Source organism: Montipora capricornis, chromosome 3 (genome assembly GCF_036669925.1).
Source record: "Montipora capricornis isolate CH-2021 chromosome 3, ASM3666992v2, whole genome shotgun sequence".
NCBI lineage: Eukaryota > Metazoa > Cnidaria > Anthozoa > Scleractinia > Acroporidae > Montipora > Montipora capricornis.
The window spans coordinates 57,232,162-57,248,966 of NC_090885.1; the positions used below are offsets into that span (position 1 = coordinate 57,232,162).

The 16,805-nt window shown below is 40.9% G+C and overlaps 2 pseudogenes; one reads left to right on the forward strand and one right to left on the reverse strand.

The window, feature by feature from the left end:
* Positions 1-16,805, forward strand: part of LOC138040632 (PAN2-PAN3 deadenylation complex catalytic subunit PAN2-like) — an 89,030-nt pseudogene that overhangs the window by 1,408 nt on the left and 70,817 nt on the right.
* LOC138042497 (uncharacterized) lies at positions 6,133-7,754 on the reverse strand (annotated as a pseudogene).

Here is a 16,805-nt window from a genome sequence, read left to right on the forward strand (position 1 = left end):
TTGTGCCATAAATACGTTACATATCTTCTCAGTGGGTTGTCAGGAATGTTGTACTTGTGAGCTAAAGTACTAATTTAGATTTTTACCCCGTTTTGATATAAAGACAGCAAATTTAGCGTGGCAGTGCCCCTTTAACGACAAACAAGCAAACTGTCGGTTTTCCAGGTGAACGCTGTTAGAAGGTGTCTTAATATTGTCTTAACTTCACGATCTTTTTTTCTCTTTTCGTAGTGGGCCGCTTTTATCTGACTGGCCGGAGGAAAATATGGTGTTTGGAGACAGGTATGGGCAATTATGGGACATAACACTTCACTTCAAATAAATGTGACCTACTTTAGGTCCAGTATTACAAGACTTGTGTGAGACGTTTAAAAACCAAGGCACAGGCCTGTTTTAAAAGATCACAAATGAAAGCTGTATCATTCATTACGTTCTGGGGATATACAATATGGGAAGCCCACTAGTCATTAAAAATATTTGTGAACTGCGTGCAACCATTCCGGGGCAATCTGGTAATGCCCCTTTCCCAGAAATTGTTGTAAAGCATCATAACGATTTCAGAAAAGAACTTTAAATTAAACAATTACCTTTTTTTAACCACAATTGCTTGAAGTCTCACAATCTGGTTGGCTAATTTGCTATTGTCGGTAAGAGCCTAGACAACGTTGCTCGTGTCAACTAATAGCCAATCAGAAAAGCTCATTTGGGAATAAACCAATCACATTGCGAGAAACTTATAGACAACGCTTGCTCTTTCTTTGCGTCACGATCTGGGTCACGCTCTGAATTAGTCCACAACATTTGATCACTGTGATGACGAATATCGTTGTCGATAAGAGTACAGACAACGCAGAACCACATTCGATTTGTTAAATGACCGTATGTTGGATCTGAATAGCACATATGTTTGTTAAATTGTGATAAATTCTGAACTTTCGGACATTTCCCTTTTCGCATTTAAAATAACTAAAACACATCTCAAATTGCCAAAAGTTTGCATAAGTACGCAAAGCCTATCGTTTCAAATGAAGACTTGAAAAAAAGTCAATTATCTGAATTAAGAACATCATGCACAGGTATTGAAACAAGTCCCTGCATATCTATTAACAGACCAACTCCCGCGATCGATCCCGAGATTCTCCGTACCATGATTGTAAGGCATTTTATTGGTTATGCACCGAATCCAGGTAAAAGAAAACGAAACCAGGTATTTTGATGCCTTTAATTCAGTACGGATATGCAATGCCGAGAATACATGCCTCTTACTAACTGAGTTTGAAGTCCGTACTGTAGGTTACGGACCGAGTTTTGAACGGGAAAAAACGAGGATCCCTAACTTACAGTACGGGCCAAGAAAACGAGGTTAGTAAGATATTTGCTATATCTCTGAGGTAATCAGAAGTGCGAGAAAGGGAACAAGTTTAAGTCAAGCGGAAGGTTTAACTGCCACAACGATTGCGCTTCAAAATCCAAAAAAACGAATAAATCTTCTCTCTCTCGCCAGAGAATGTTTTATCAAAAATTCAAATTTAGCGGGCAGTAATGCCTACTGCCGGCCTTACTCCACTAAACCATCCAATCACAACGCGCGTACTATCTGAGAGATAAAATAAAATCGGTAATCAGACGTAGTTTGACGCCGCTCTGCTGTAAAGAGTAATGAATGGAACGTATTAGAGATCCAGTGTCATAAGAATTTAAGGTATTCAAAGAATAACTTAGCATTGATGTTTTCGTTCATTCATTTTGAAGCTCTGCATCGTCGTCCTGTACGTGTTGTCTATTTGTTACACATAGGTGAAGGGTTTATTAACAATAGATTCCTCCTGCGAAATAATTGTAGGTGGCATACCATTCCGTAAAGGATTCCACAGTAATTCCCCCTGAAGAGGAAAATACTGTACCAGACTCACCCATGAACCGAGGTATGGCATGACAGTGCTCAGTATTTGATTAGAGTATAGCATGGTTGAACTCGTTATTATCGACCTTTAAAGGGGCGGTGTTATGCTAAATTTGCTGTTTTTAAGTCAAAACTGGGCAAAAATCTACATTAGTACTTTAGCTCACACGCCCAACATTCCTGACAACCCACTGACAAGAAATGACATATATTTATTACACAAAGAGCTATTCGTATTTAAAGGAGAACTGAAGGCTAGAAGATCAAATTTTTTTGTGTCTTATTATTATCGAAATATAACTTCCTTTACCTAAACAAACAGGAAAAATCCTTTTTCATCTTGAAAGGCCTTGAATTTGCCCAATATCTTTGGTTGTTTTTCCAATTTGAACGCCCGCCATTTTGTTTGCTTTTTCTTCCGGTTACTTCCAAAAAAGGAATGTCAGCCGCCATGTTGTGACGTCATTGCGCACAAGCAAGCAGCCGGTTTTCACTGAAATCTTCTGTTATCGTTAAGTCTCAACATAGTACTCCGCTTTCTTCGTCGTTAATACACGTAAGTTTATGGCAGAACTTGAACCATATTCTTTCGATCCAATGCGAGAAAGTTCAGGATCGGAGGAAGAGGAAGCAACCGAAAGGGAAGACTCAAGATGGGGAAATACGACTTGGTGCAGCTGTGATTTTTGCTTGAACTGGGAGACCGGGACAGCAAGAAAAGGAATGCATCTGCTGCCGCGAGATAGAGGAGCTATGAACAAATCTCAGGCGAATTGATTGTATTCAAAAGGCAATATAAACAACTTGATTACTAAGAGATTCTGTTGGCTGCTTTTGTTTTGTCTGTCATTTCGATTCAATTTGAGAAACTATTCGTTGTGTAACGCAGCATTCTAGCTTTTCGACCGTGTTTACAAAGAAAAGTGCTGTAAACTGCCATCGCGTGTCTGAGTGCTGCGATTAATGAACAACATGTATGTAAACACATAAGCTCTGTTCGTAGTTTTGCGAATTTTCAAACTTCAATTAAACATCTTTGTGATCGTTGTCGAGTTTATAAAACCCAGCTTGAAGTGCGAATGCCAATCACGAAAAAACGTGTCCCAGTTGCTTGCAAAAACAACCTTTCGGTTCACTTCTCCGGCGCTTGGTTTGCCACTGAAATCTCCCGACTAAAGAAAACATAACTTACTCACTGGGCATAAATGGAATCGATGGAGTCGCAAAGTTATTCATCATTTCATCAATTACATGCAATTGTCGCATCGACCGCTGTGGCCAAGACACCTTCAAAACAGGAGGGTTCAAAATGATCCGAACAGATGTGACAGGGCTGGATATTTGGCTAGTTTTTTCTTCTAAATTCGGATGATCCATTCTTCGAGAAGGACTTCATTTTAAAGAGGGAAACGATAAGAGTTCTACTAGAACAGCCCACAATAGCGCAATGAACCATTTTTCAAGTTTCCCGCGTTCAAGCAAGTGAGCGCAATGACGTCACGCATAGCGCCCAAGCCTGCTATAGTACAGCCAAAATGGCGGACTTCCATCGAGTGACCAATACGGATCTTTCTGGCCTCATAAAAAACGTCAAAATGTAAGGAACCCCTCAAATACTCGAATATTTCCTTTAACTAAGTCAGGCACGACAAATTTGGCGAAGGAAAAAATATTTCATTTTTATCTTCAGTTCTCCTTTAATTTTTGGCGACTTTCTGTGGACACCATCTCCAAACTTGAAAAACAAGTTTCAATCCATTTCCATCCTCTCCATCCATGGATGCAAAGAATAGCTTCCAAAGAATAGCTTCAGTGCACTTTAACTCTTATTGGCAACAAAAATCCACCATTATTTTTTGGTCTCGATTGATGCAAAGACGTATTTTAGTGTTTCGAAGTTTGACTGAAATAGCGTGACACTGCTCCTTTAAACAGCTGCAAGTTTACAAGAGCGACAACATGCGTAAGCACAAGGAAGCATGCCCAAGAAACACATTCAGACGCATTTAATGATTGTGACGAAGTGTCCTCCAGAAGGTACTGTGAAAGAAATGATATATGAAAGGAATCATATATTGGACTGCGGATATGAAATCAAGTGAAGCTATGATCGTAGCAGTTATGAACGCAATTATAGCAATTGCGTAGGGAAGCCTGAAAAATTCAGGACTTCAATTAACGGAGTTTGAACCTGTGACCTCGCGATGCCGGTGCGACGCCCTAACCATCTGAGCTATGAAGCCACTGATATTGGAAGATAGTTATTTGTGAGTTCAAATGTTCCCTCACTCTGGTCAGTTGACCAGCTCCCAACATCAGTGGCTTCAGGAGCTCAGTTGGTTAAAACGTCGCACCGGCATCGCGAGGTCACGGGTTCAAACCCCGTTGAAGTCCTGAATTTTTCCGGCTTCTCCAAGCAATTGCTAAAACTGCGTTCATAACTGCGAGGATCATAGCTTCACTTGAGATTCTACTGTGTTAATGATAAAAAGCTGCTGAGCTAACTACCTGTATTGCTCTTGCTTATGCATAAGTCGCCAGTGAAAAATAGCGTAAATCTTCACTTCTACAACATTTTGTAACAATTCCTGTTTTTCCGTCGTTAGAAACTTGATATTTAGGAACCGTTTTTTCAAGTTATACAGCATATTGTTCCGAAATGTAGCCTCTCACTTCAATATCGTGGCCGGACACATTGAAATAATATAGGTCCTAACAGAATTTCTCATCTCTTTCTTGCTTTTAGACGAGGATCCTGGTAGCATTATACCAAAGCACTACAGACGAGTGGAGATCAAGTACTCCAAACTTGGTTAGTAACGTATAACGTTTGGAATTAGATATCTCGGTGAGACAGATAAGGCTAAGGTAAAGGTCCTTATTTCACGAGGGTAACGTGTGACAGTGAACAAGAGTTACTGTTAAACTTGTGGCCCTTGATGCGCACCTTTTACTCCCCTTCTTCCGTCAATGCTCTGTTTTACGGGTATTTAAAGCTAGAGATACATGGATCAAAGCAAAGTCGAAACAGAGTGTGACGTCGATCGAATGAGACGGAGATTCAACTGACGACTCGTCCATCTCAGAAGTCCGCGCACTGACCGACTGAGCTGCCGCCTACGTCTGTCTCTAAAGACAGGAGACGGGAATAGGCGATATAAATACTCATTAATCGTATTCGGCTAAATATTTCAACATTGTTGGCGACCTGTTTCTTGTTGACCCGTGACAATCAATATTGGAATAAAAAGTGTTGGCCTTGATCTACTACTTGACACTTATTACACACGGGCGAAGCAGGCGAATCAACAATTGCGCAAGATTCTAACTTCTCGTGCCCAGTCCGTCTAAAAATAGAATACAACAAGACAAAAAGTCCTCTACAATGTATTTAGCACCCAAATCAAAACCCAAGAAATTAAAATAAATATTCGAATTCTTTCAATACTAAACGCCCAAACGAGGAAAAGAAACAATCAAAATCTCCTAAAAAAGACTGCAGCCCCATTAGTGATCTGACCAGTACTCGCGATCTTCAAGTAACTCAAGAGAAAAATCTGCCTTTGCAATGAGGATTGCAAATGGGTTAGACCTTCATTGACATGTCTTTCTGGTGGTCTCACGTGACCACTGGCCAATTGCTCTGGGCCCGAACTTTATCTTTTCATTTTTAAATTAAATGGTGGCGATAAAGGAAACCTACATGGTCCTTCTTGAGATCGAATTCGACTCTCAGTCAACACAACATCACATTTTCTTGAGCAATTAAGCCCTTGATTCATTTAGTTATAAGGTGTTTGTGTAATAATGGTCAGATCGCTGGGAAATTGAGGGTCCAGAGATATTAGCTGCAATGAGCTACTCGATTTTCTTTGTCACAGTTGGTGTCAATAGCCATGGATCACCGAAGAGCTACAGAAGACTAGTGACAGTCAGGCCATTGAAGTAGAGTGATTCGAGTCAGGCGATGATAGTTCACCCCACGCACTGCATGCTAGGACTGAAATCCGGACTGAGGGGATGGCAGCTTCCACGTGTCTCCTAGGTTACAGGACTGCAGCCGTATCCGAGCTAATTTTGCAAAGTTACAGCGCTAGGTTTAACTTATGTTAGTAACCCTCGGAATTTTTTTATATTCCAGGCATCATCGATAAATACATATCTGTCTTCATTTAGCTACTTAAAGATTAACCATCCGTCGTTCCTAATACAAGTCGATCATGATTATCTTAAGAAAATAGCATTTTGCAAGAACCTTGATGCAAAGAATCCTTAAATCGCGCCTGGACAACAGTGAGAAAATGTGGACTCGCCCAAGCGGCCAATGGTAAAACGTTCAACACAGCAACTAGAATGTGTCTTCTCCATTCCTTTCTCCAAACTGCCGTGACGGCCAAATTCTGATATCGCGTTTCGATCGCCAAGGATATACTTGTGAAAAGCCACTCGATCACTAATGGCACTGCAGTCAACTTGGCAAAAGATACCAACAATAACCAGAAGGAGGTGTTCTCATAAATGAATTGATACAAATGGAAGAATCCATTGATAGAGACAATTGCGGAGGACTCATAGAGCATGCTCATAATAGCGATATCCGCTGTTATTCTCTCGGTACGCGGAGTTCTGTAACGCCCCCAAGGAGCTGAGGCTCGTTTCAAGATGCGTTGGCATATGTGATCGATGACAACAACAGTGCTTCGTTCTATGACTTCGGCAGCGCCGTGAATTATTCCAAGATAAGCGATGTCTTTTAAGTTGCCCAGATCCACCTGCAGAACCCGGAATGTGACCGCTGAGGCACCGTACAAGGGCGCCATCATAACGTAAGAATAAGCTGGATGTGTTATTCTCCAAAGTCTCTGAACACAAATACGTGATGTTGTCTTGAAAACCACCCCAATGAGCGGAGAAAATAGAGCGATTATCAGTTTGCCGTTTTCGTTTTGTTTCTTATACGCAGGATAAATATATGCAGAAATGATGATACCCGCTGTAAAAGGCAAACAATAAATGGCGGAAAAAAGCATGAAAACAGTGCGTTTTTGTCGCCTTGAGTGAAGGCAGAGATGATTTGTTAACAAATAGTTGTGGCCAAAAATACCCATGATAAAGAGAATGTCATTAGGGATGGCTTGTTCGTCGGAAAGCGAGAAAGATAGGATTCCCAGGGCTTGTAAAGTTACTCGATACAGTGACTCCAAGAAAAACAGGAACATGCAACATAGAAAGAGTTTTGTCTTGACTCCTGACAGTTGATATGGACGGAACAGAACCAGAGCAAGTACAAACACCCAAATATCCAAAAAATGCAAAAGATGGAATGATAAACAACCTGCATCCACTGTAACTTTAGCGAAATTGAGTTCTTTGGTTGAAAATAACAGTTGAGGTAAGTTTTATAGACAAGATAAGAGACCATTGTGAACAACATACCAATAGCGATGGCTGAGAGAAGCGAAATTGAAGCACCGATGACCGTTGCCTTACAGACTGTTCGCAAAGCGGATGGTCTAAGCTGCTTCCAGGACATTGCTCGATGGAGATCCGCTTCCTGGTTTTCGTTTTGTTCTGCGATATTTGTGGGGGAACAAGCGTCTAAAAAGACCGCCTTAACTCTACAGGATGCTGGTAAAAAATCATCCACAGTCCCTTCTTTGTTGCTGTATTCCTGATAAATAATCTTGTCCACTGGTTGAGCGTACCATTCTCGGCCTGTATTCTGCAAAAGGCTGTATTCTAGAGTTTCTTGACTATATTCAGAATCCTTTGGGCTGTATTGTTCGGATACACTACGTGTAAAACTAAAGATTATGTGTCCGAACACTTCGATGCATGTGCGTCCAGTCATTTTGTAGTTGTTTCAAGAAAAGTTTAATCGTGCAGTATTACAAAAAACCTCTCTGCCATCTGTCCAAGTAAAATTTGTTTACTCGACAATCTTATCTCGAATATAACTATCTCTTATCCAAGACCGTTATTTATTAATCCGAATTACTTCCGCCCACGTGCATCTCTTCCGCTTACGTAGAGGTTCGAGACTGATGTTGAAATATTCAGGAGTTTTTCTGTTATTCCAGGTTACTTTTGTTTCAAGAAAACTGAAACACTGCAAATGGGACGCTCAAACTTATTGATAACTGACAAAGACGACAAAAAAAAAAAAGGTTAACTCTATCAAAACATTAACAATAAAAGCGCACACAGCCTGCATCGTCGTGCTTTCATCTGTTTCGCGGCGTCTGGATACCCCGATGATGCACGACGCTCGAGTTTTTGATTTATTACATCCAGCTCTCGTCCTGCGCAACTTATCTTATATCATGGCGCTGGACGACTAGAACATCCTTACTACAATGGCCAAACCCGGTATACTGTTTTATCGTATTGTTTAAGAATTGGGCGAGTTGCGACATACTTAGATCTGTTAAAGTGTATTTCCGGTTGACTGTAGCTATTAAAATAGCTACTCTTATTTTCGTCAAAACTTCGGCGACGCGTTGATTAAACTCTCGGCCGACCCGAAAGGAAGACATTTCTAAAATCCGCAGAGTAACAGCCCAGTGGAGACGCATCGAATGAATCGGGCTGGGCATATTGAAACAATGTTATGAGCAGGTCGTCATGGTCATGACCTCGTGATATGATTAAATCAAAACTAAGAATCAATGCCTGGTTTTGACTCGTTTTTAGAAAGTTGTTTTAAGAAAAATTAGCATAGATAGGAAGGTTTAAAACGCGTTCGGTTTGGAACCAGTGTGCTTTTTTTATCCTATTGAAATCACAGTACGGTCCACAAGCCCTCTTAAAATCATAGGAAGGTTTGAACCGCGTTCGGTTTGGAACCAGTGTGCTTTTTTTATCCTATTGAAATCGCAGTACGGTCCACAAATCCTCTTAAAGATTTTCTTCTTTCTCTTTGCTGATGACATTAAATTGCTATATGCCAATGAAAATCCAAAATCTCGCGAGATAACGGTCAACAGCGAACTGCTTAAAGGGAAAGTACGGTCCAGAAGGAGTTTGTCTAAAGTACTAGAACTTTTCCCCGGGAATTCGAAAATAATCCCGGTTTTGTCCAGTTCCCTGTTAAAATGTGACAAGAGCACTTTGAAGCTGCCTCTTTCGTGACTTGGAGAGCACATGTTTTACGGCTTGCCTGTTACCGAGATCGCAAATCTACGACGTGTACAGAATGCGGTCGCAAGGCTGTTGACTGGATCAAAGCGAATAGAACATGTGATGCCTATACTAAGAAATCTCCACTGGTTATCCGTTGACCAAAGAATAAAGTTTAAGATCGCTCTTCTTGTCTACAAAGCACTAAATGGCATCTCTCCCAGCTACATATACCATATACCATATACTCCTGCACGTAGACTGAGATCATGCAATAAAGCGGCCTTCTTAAGATCCTAACATGAAGAACATCCAGTTTTGGTGATCGAATGTTCAGCGTTGCAGCCGCAAAATTATGGAAAAGTTTTCCTGACAATATAAAACTTAACAACAGTTCCTTTGATGACTTCAAAAGAAGTTTAAAAACTCATCATTTTAAATTACCCTTTTGATTTCTATATTTTTATGTTTTTTGATTTTATAAATAAAAATTATTTTTTTTATTTTAAACCTGTATTGTAAAAAGCATTGAGACTTGCGTGACATGCGTTTTTAAAGAAATGAAGTATTATTATTATTATTATTATTATTATTATTATTATTATTATTATTATTATTATTATTATTATTATTATTATTATCTTGGATATGGCTTGTTATGACGTAGCAATAGTCAACAAACGTGTTGGACCTTACCAAGTTCTTCGTTCCCCGATCTCTTTCTCAACGTTGTGTGACCTTTCTGCTCCAAGAAATTCAAATGTAGGATGAACTGCTGTAAACGGTTTTGTTGTTCAATAGGTAGTAGGCCAAGTAGCCCACAGATGCGACAGAAACTTAAGTCACTAAATACTTGTAGATCCTCTGATCAATCAAACTAGGCGGCAAAAATAAGCCAGAGCAAATGCAAACAAGACAACAATCTTGAACAATCGAAACAGAAATATTCCACTAGCGTTCCTTCTTTTTAATTCACTTTCTTACTTCTGCGACAGCCGTCTTTGATGCTTCAGCAAACGTATTTGTTTGCTTTCACTCGGGGAAGCATTTGGAATAAGACGACGAAACCTTCAGTTTTTGCTCAAGACATATAGCAAGGCTTTTTCACAGTAACAATTACCGCTGTTGGGGTGTGTTTTGATCTGCCCAAGTACGCTTTCGAGGGAGATGAAACTAGACACATGTCTAGACTTGAGAACACATAAAGAAATTTTAAAAAACCGAAGCTTCCACCGGAAAATGACAATTAAAAGAAAAATTGGCCATCGAAAATAAAACGTGGATGGACTCCTCAAACCTGAAAACCAGACTGCTATATTGTTTGTTCGGATCTGTCATCTTACCAAGGAGGACTTCAAGCGGAATTTTCAGGTATATGAATATTGGTCTTAATGACATTCGCTTAATACTAAAATCACAGCCAACCAGTCCAAAATATCATTATATTGGTGCCAGAAAACTGAATTAAGCAATATATAGACGACTTTCAATGTTTTGCGCTTTTCCAGGAAGTAAAATAAACTTGACTTGAAATGTAGTTAAATTATATTAGCTTTATAGATCCACTTCAACGTCTCGTAGAAGACCACGGTAGACAGATTAAACTCGATTTCCAGGCGTTTATTTCACAGCAATGAGCGCGGGATAGCACTGCAAACTCTCTTTCGCTTTGTAAAACTCGTGCATATAACTTACATATAAACCCTGCTTAACGACCACGAGGTAAATCTATTCTGATGGTGGAGCCAATATCAATACAATTTACCCTCTGGATTAAGATTCAAGTCTACAAAGTATCACTCTTCCTGCCTGTTTACATCAAGTACATCTAGCTAACCGGAGAAATCCTTGACTGTTGTACGTCATAGCCTCGTTTGCATACACAAAAACAAAGATGGAGGATTTCAATTTAAAATTGCCTATTTTTGAAGCATTATTGTTGGCTATTTAGTCCAAATGAGTGGTCAAGTGTGACAATACAGGTAAAGAACTTTCGATACAAAGAGACTTTTCCAAGGCCGTACTTCAGATTGCCTCTCTGCTGCTAATAAGCTGACGTTAACAAGTAAAACTATGCAATCTTTCGTGCAGCCCACCCCACCCACAATGCTGTAAAAATGCACCCATAAATTTTTCAGACTTTCAACATTGTAGTGGGTGCCGGGGGGGGGGGGGGGGGAAGGGGGAGTGGGAACTGCCAAACTATGGCACTGCTTTTGAAAGGAATGCTGAAGTCATCAGTAATCACAAGTTTTGCATAGCTGTCCCAAGGAATTTGGTGTACGGTTTTTTGGGTTACTTAGGGTGCCCGTAAACGTCCTGGATTCAGCTGTACAATCCCGCATTTAAGTGCCCCCAACAAAATGCTGCTCCATATCATCCAACATGGAATGCTAAGAGACAGTTTTGAGTGGCTAACACTGTGACGAGCTTTAGTAAAGATCATGCAATGTGTAGCAGTGGAGCTGAGACGCAAACCGCGGATCGAAGCCTTCCTCCGGACAGCAACTCTGCGTTTGCGCTTGCGCGCTTTACTCGCTTTCCGATCCCGGAAACAATGTTAAAACTGATCTTACATGAAGGTGTGTTCCGAGCAAGTTAACCAGTATTCTGAACCCATTCTCTAATAGCCCCTCTCAATTGAACAAATAAGTCCTGCGTACTTGGCCAAACAGTTGCATGACTTGCACAGTTGTCAACTCAAAAGAAGGGGCCTTCGAATTTAGTATTTTACTTGAGGTTTCGCATGCAAAGTGACGCAACATTGTTGGGTGTTACATGTTGCGTCCCTTTGCTCATCCTGTTGCGTTGGTGGGAGTTGTTGCGCGAAACTTGAAACTGGTCAAACGTTTGAGCCAACAACAACCGACGTTTCTTTTGTTCCTTGATCACCGAAGCCTAGTGCAACAATGTTGTTCGGTTTGCACAGTTCTTCCAACATTGTTGGGGCCACGCACACACAGTAGATATGATCTCCATGGAGATAGTAGCGCATTAATATGTTGAAAAAGCATGTCGGCAGCCTAACATTGTAAATTTACAAAGTCTTATGGGTCGTTTCCTTCCCATAATACACTGCACTTCCTTACATTGTTCAGAGTTGTTACATCCGCTTGCACAGCACTACCAACACCATCCAACATCTGCCTGACCTACTTCTCTCAACACGGAGACTTGATGTCGTTTTCACCAATGTTTATCTAAAAAGTGCTGTGTTTTGTAAATTCAGGTGTTGAAGACTTCGATTTCAAGCATTACAATAGGACATCATTCGCTGGCTTGGAAACTCACATTCCTAATGCTTACTGCAATGCTATGCTACAGGTATACTTAACAAACAAGTATCAACCAAATTGTTCCATAATGATTGAAGTGTTCTTCCCAATTTACGTATATATCAGGCTTCTACTACATTTCAACCCATAGCCAATTGGATACCAGCTATTTCCATTGTCCGGCAAAAAGCTGCAGAGGATAATGGATGCGTCCCAAAATATTTACGTTCCCATTCGCCCTCTCATTCCTGTCTTCACCCTAACTTTTCACCCTTTCATTCCTTATCCAACGCACTCATCCTTGATGCCATCCCCCATTTCTCATTTCGCTGTCATTTTCATTCCTCATCATAAATTGGAACAACTGATACCTTGTGTCTTACTCCTCAACAGGCCATTTCCATTCTTCTTCCTTTTTAAAGCGAGTCTAAGTGCGAAGTTTTTCTTATGATCAGTAGTTTTCTTTCATGTGGTAAGTAGAAGTAATAGGCCTTTTGCAACTAACGATCACATAGTACAAAATCCGCCATGCTGGAGGGCAAGCTCATTATTATTCCCCCACTGGGACATTAAAACAAAGGCAAGTCAAGCTTGACTGGTTCAGATCTCTTTGTTTTAGTGTCCCAGTGGGGGAATAATAATGAACTTGCCCTCCAGCATGGCGGATTTTGTACCATGTGATCGTTAGTTGCAAAAGGCCTATACTTCGCACTTAGACTCGCTTCGAAGAGGAGGCAGACATGAACTCGGAAATTGACTATTTGATTCATAGTTGGTTGGAAGAATATTTCAACGGGCTCGCATTGACGTACAAGCCTGATACTTTGTCTATCCCTAGTTTTGCAGCAGCAAGAAAGCTGCGAGCAAAACTGTGATGATGACGACGGTCATTTCATCTTTCTAGCTGCTGTATTTTTTGGAACCTGTCAGAGTGGGTTTTCAGAATCACTTGTGTCACCGTGAGTTTTGCTTGGCCTGTGAACTCGGCTTCCTGTTTCATATGCTGGATTTGTCCTCTGGTCAAACTTGCCAGGTATGCGGAGGTCTTACGGAGATGGCTGGAACCGAAGTCTCACAGAACGATTGCTGTTGGTTTGGTAGCAAGTACGAACTGCGTTTTACCTAGTTAAAACAACTCACCAACTTATGAAATACGTGCAACACGTTTGCCTTTCGGCTCTTGCGTGTCCTCGCAATCAGCATTTTGCGATAAAGTGAAAATTGCTGACAAGCAACGCCTTGCCGATTTCTACTGCAAATTATGGCAAGAAGGGAATTCGAGATACAATATGCTCGTTGCCTTTGTTGTCCCCAGACCTCAAGATTTTCAATGAACCCCAAGTTTAGGTTTAAGGGCCATGGGCAAGTTATCACACGGCCGACGAAAGAAAACGTTCGTTATCACAAGTGAGATTTTGCAAGAATCGGATAGCAAATTGTGTGCCTTTTGTTTCGGAAGGCGGACTCTTCGGGGTTAAACATGGTTTAACTGCTATCAAAGTTTTCCCTGCTAGCGAAGGTTTTTTTTTTCTTTTGCGTTCGCATGGCTGAGGAGAACGGGAAAAGAGACTTCTGCCAAGGGTCGAAACTCATTGTGTTGAGCATGCGCGTCGGTTACTTAGCGACCGAATCCTCACGTGATACTTCATGTTGTGTGGGCTCACTTAAAAACAGCAGAATTACTGTAAAGGAATTCGCGGGAGACAGCGGGTTCAAGTCACAGTCAGCAAACATTTTGGGGCATGCGCGATTTGAAGAGTGCCGTCCAAGATTGTGGACGGTGGTTGGATCAAAGTGACTTTCGACCAATGTCAGAGCTCTCTTTTCCCGTACTCGTTAGCCCAGCGAACGCTAAAGAAAAAGAGACGTCTGGAGAAACACAGTGTTTTGTACTCTGGTCGCGTCCATGATAAGCATCAGATGAGCAACTTTTTCTTCACACATATTGTAGCAATACCCTTCTATTAAAGCGCGTGGTCAATTTTTTGTTTTGTTCTTTTCAACAGGCTAACAATTTTTTGCGAGCATTTCGAACAATCCCAGAGGCAGCAGCGCATGGTTTGGTTTTGAACGACGTAGATGAGTCATTTGGAACCGCTAACTTTCCTCGTTTGCTTCAGAGCTGGTTTAGAGTTGCTCTTCAACAGATGCATCAGGTAACAAAATTTTAGTTTCTAAAGAAACTGTGGTACTGCGTCGGTGGGAGATTGAAACAGAAATTGATTTTATCAAACGAGTTGATAAAGGTCGAATAACCACCGTGAAAGATTTGCCGGGAAAGCTGACGTTTCGAGCGTAAGCCCATTCGCTCCGACGAAGGGCTAACGGTCCTAACGCTCGAAACGTCAGCTTTTCAAATCTTTCACGGTCGTTATTCGACCTTTATCAACTCGTTTGATAAAATCAGTTTCAGATGCATCAGGTAGTCTCCCTGTTTTATAACTTGTAAGCCAATTGCCGTGGTCACCTTTTCCAATTAAATGAAATAGAGGCAATTCATGATATGCCCCTACCCCTACCCCCTCCCCACTCTCCCGTCCACAAACTTTAGAACTCCGCATTCGGGGAAGGCACTATTTTCTCTACTCTTTGAATACGTTTTGGACTAGCGTCCATGTTCTCGTTCAACTATCTACCATTTGACGTCCTGATTCAAGAGGAGTAATAGCTATGACCATTGTGAATTGCACATGTTGTTACAAATGGTGAGTGTAGCACCCTCTTTTCCATTATATAAAGACCCCGAACGCATGACCGACAGGGATTTTGAACCTAAGCCCTAGAAAAGCAGTCCAACGGTAGTGAAGTTCTTTGGACAAGGCAGGTCACGTTTCAAATCGAAATTCTTGTTTGCGTTTTTGGCAGTTTTTCCTTTTAATTCTATAGGATACCCTTGAACCACCAATAACCACAGAAGCTGCTGACCCGCAAAACCCGTAAGCATTTTATTTGAATCAGTTTTAATTTGTAGTGCTGCGAGACAGTAAAGTTTAGATTGTGTTGTGTTGGACTTTGTGTCATCGTCGGTTGAGGTCTTCAGGAGTCTTATTGATCAGATGTGCTTCGGCACAATCGGAAAGTCTACGGATAAACTTCGGCCATTTTTTCTTTTACGTAGAAATTCAATCAAAAACTTTTTAAAACTTCATGGGAAATATAATGTCCTTTAAGATAAGGATATTTTTTGGCTGGGTGCATTTCACGAAAAATACACACCGGGTATGTATTTTTCGTTAAATACACCTTTACCATCTTTCACAATCTAGCCAATTTTTGTCATTCTCACGTTCCATTCAGAAAATTCATGTACTAGCACTTCTTCCTAGCGTTTTTTTCCCGTCTCGACAACACTTCACGTCGTATTTTTTGGTGTACAGATGCGTGATCCCAGATGCGTAACGTTTCATGATGTAAGGCTACTTCCACTTCAAAAACACTCAGTGATCCATAGTTTACACAATGCTGTTAAAAAGTCACGAATTGTAAAAAGCCACGGAATGACAGTTTACTGGCGTCAAAGAGGTTTAATTTAGAAACTTTCTTTCATATCATCTATTAGGACACTCCAAGTTCACTCTGGCTCTTTATGAAAGCAAGTGCAAGTCCGGTATCACTCTTATTAAAATCAGTTCTTATTGTCATGAAAAGTACATCTAATTACAAGGATAAGGACACGAGGCTGCTGCAGCGACGGGCAGCGGTGGTACTTACACCACCACTGAAAGGCTAACCATTTTGAAATCGGTGCTAAAACCTGAATAGTCCAAATCATGACAACATACCAACACGTTGTGCTGTCTCTATCTGATGCCGAGGAATCGTTTTTGTTTACTCACTCCAGTGAGGGCTGGGAATATTTGTTGTGTAAAACGGAAGAAAATGTCGCGTGAGGTTTCTGTGGTTGTTGTCTCATGTTATCCATTATCTTTATATCTCCGGCTCACCATGTATGTCTCAGGACATCCAATCTGTCCTCATTTAGAAAATGAATGTGTGATTTATAATGGTAATAGGACTGAGTGGAGTCCAGTTTGGTCTGTAATCATACGAGTGATTAACAAAATCGGATGACTGCGTAGCGGGAGTCCGATTTGTTTAATCAAGAGTATGATTACATACCGAATTGGACTCCACTCAGTCCTTTTACCAATTAATCATAACCATTACAATTTCCGAGAAAAAAAATTAATGCGTTCCTTTTTCGCTGTCTTATGTCACACGTCTAGACGGATAATCCGTCAGACGGATAATTCGTCTAAGTATAAATCCAAAGACGAATTTTGACGAGTATTTTGTCTACGTATACGTTACACGTTACGCCATCTTGAAATAGGCATCCCAGGAAACCCTGGAAAATATAGAAACTAGTCCCTCTCATGTGGAAACTTCGTCAAAACACCGTCTACGTTTCCGCCTAGATATAAATTTAGAGACGAATCATCCGTCTAAGACGATTTATCCGTCTGTTAGCACGTCTTGAAGACGTGCTAACAGACGAATCAGCCTCA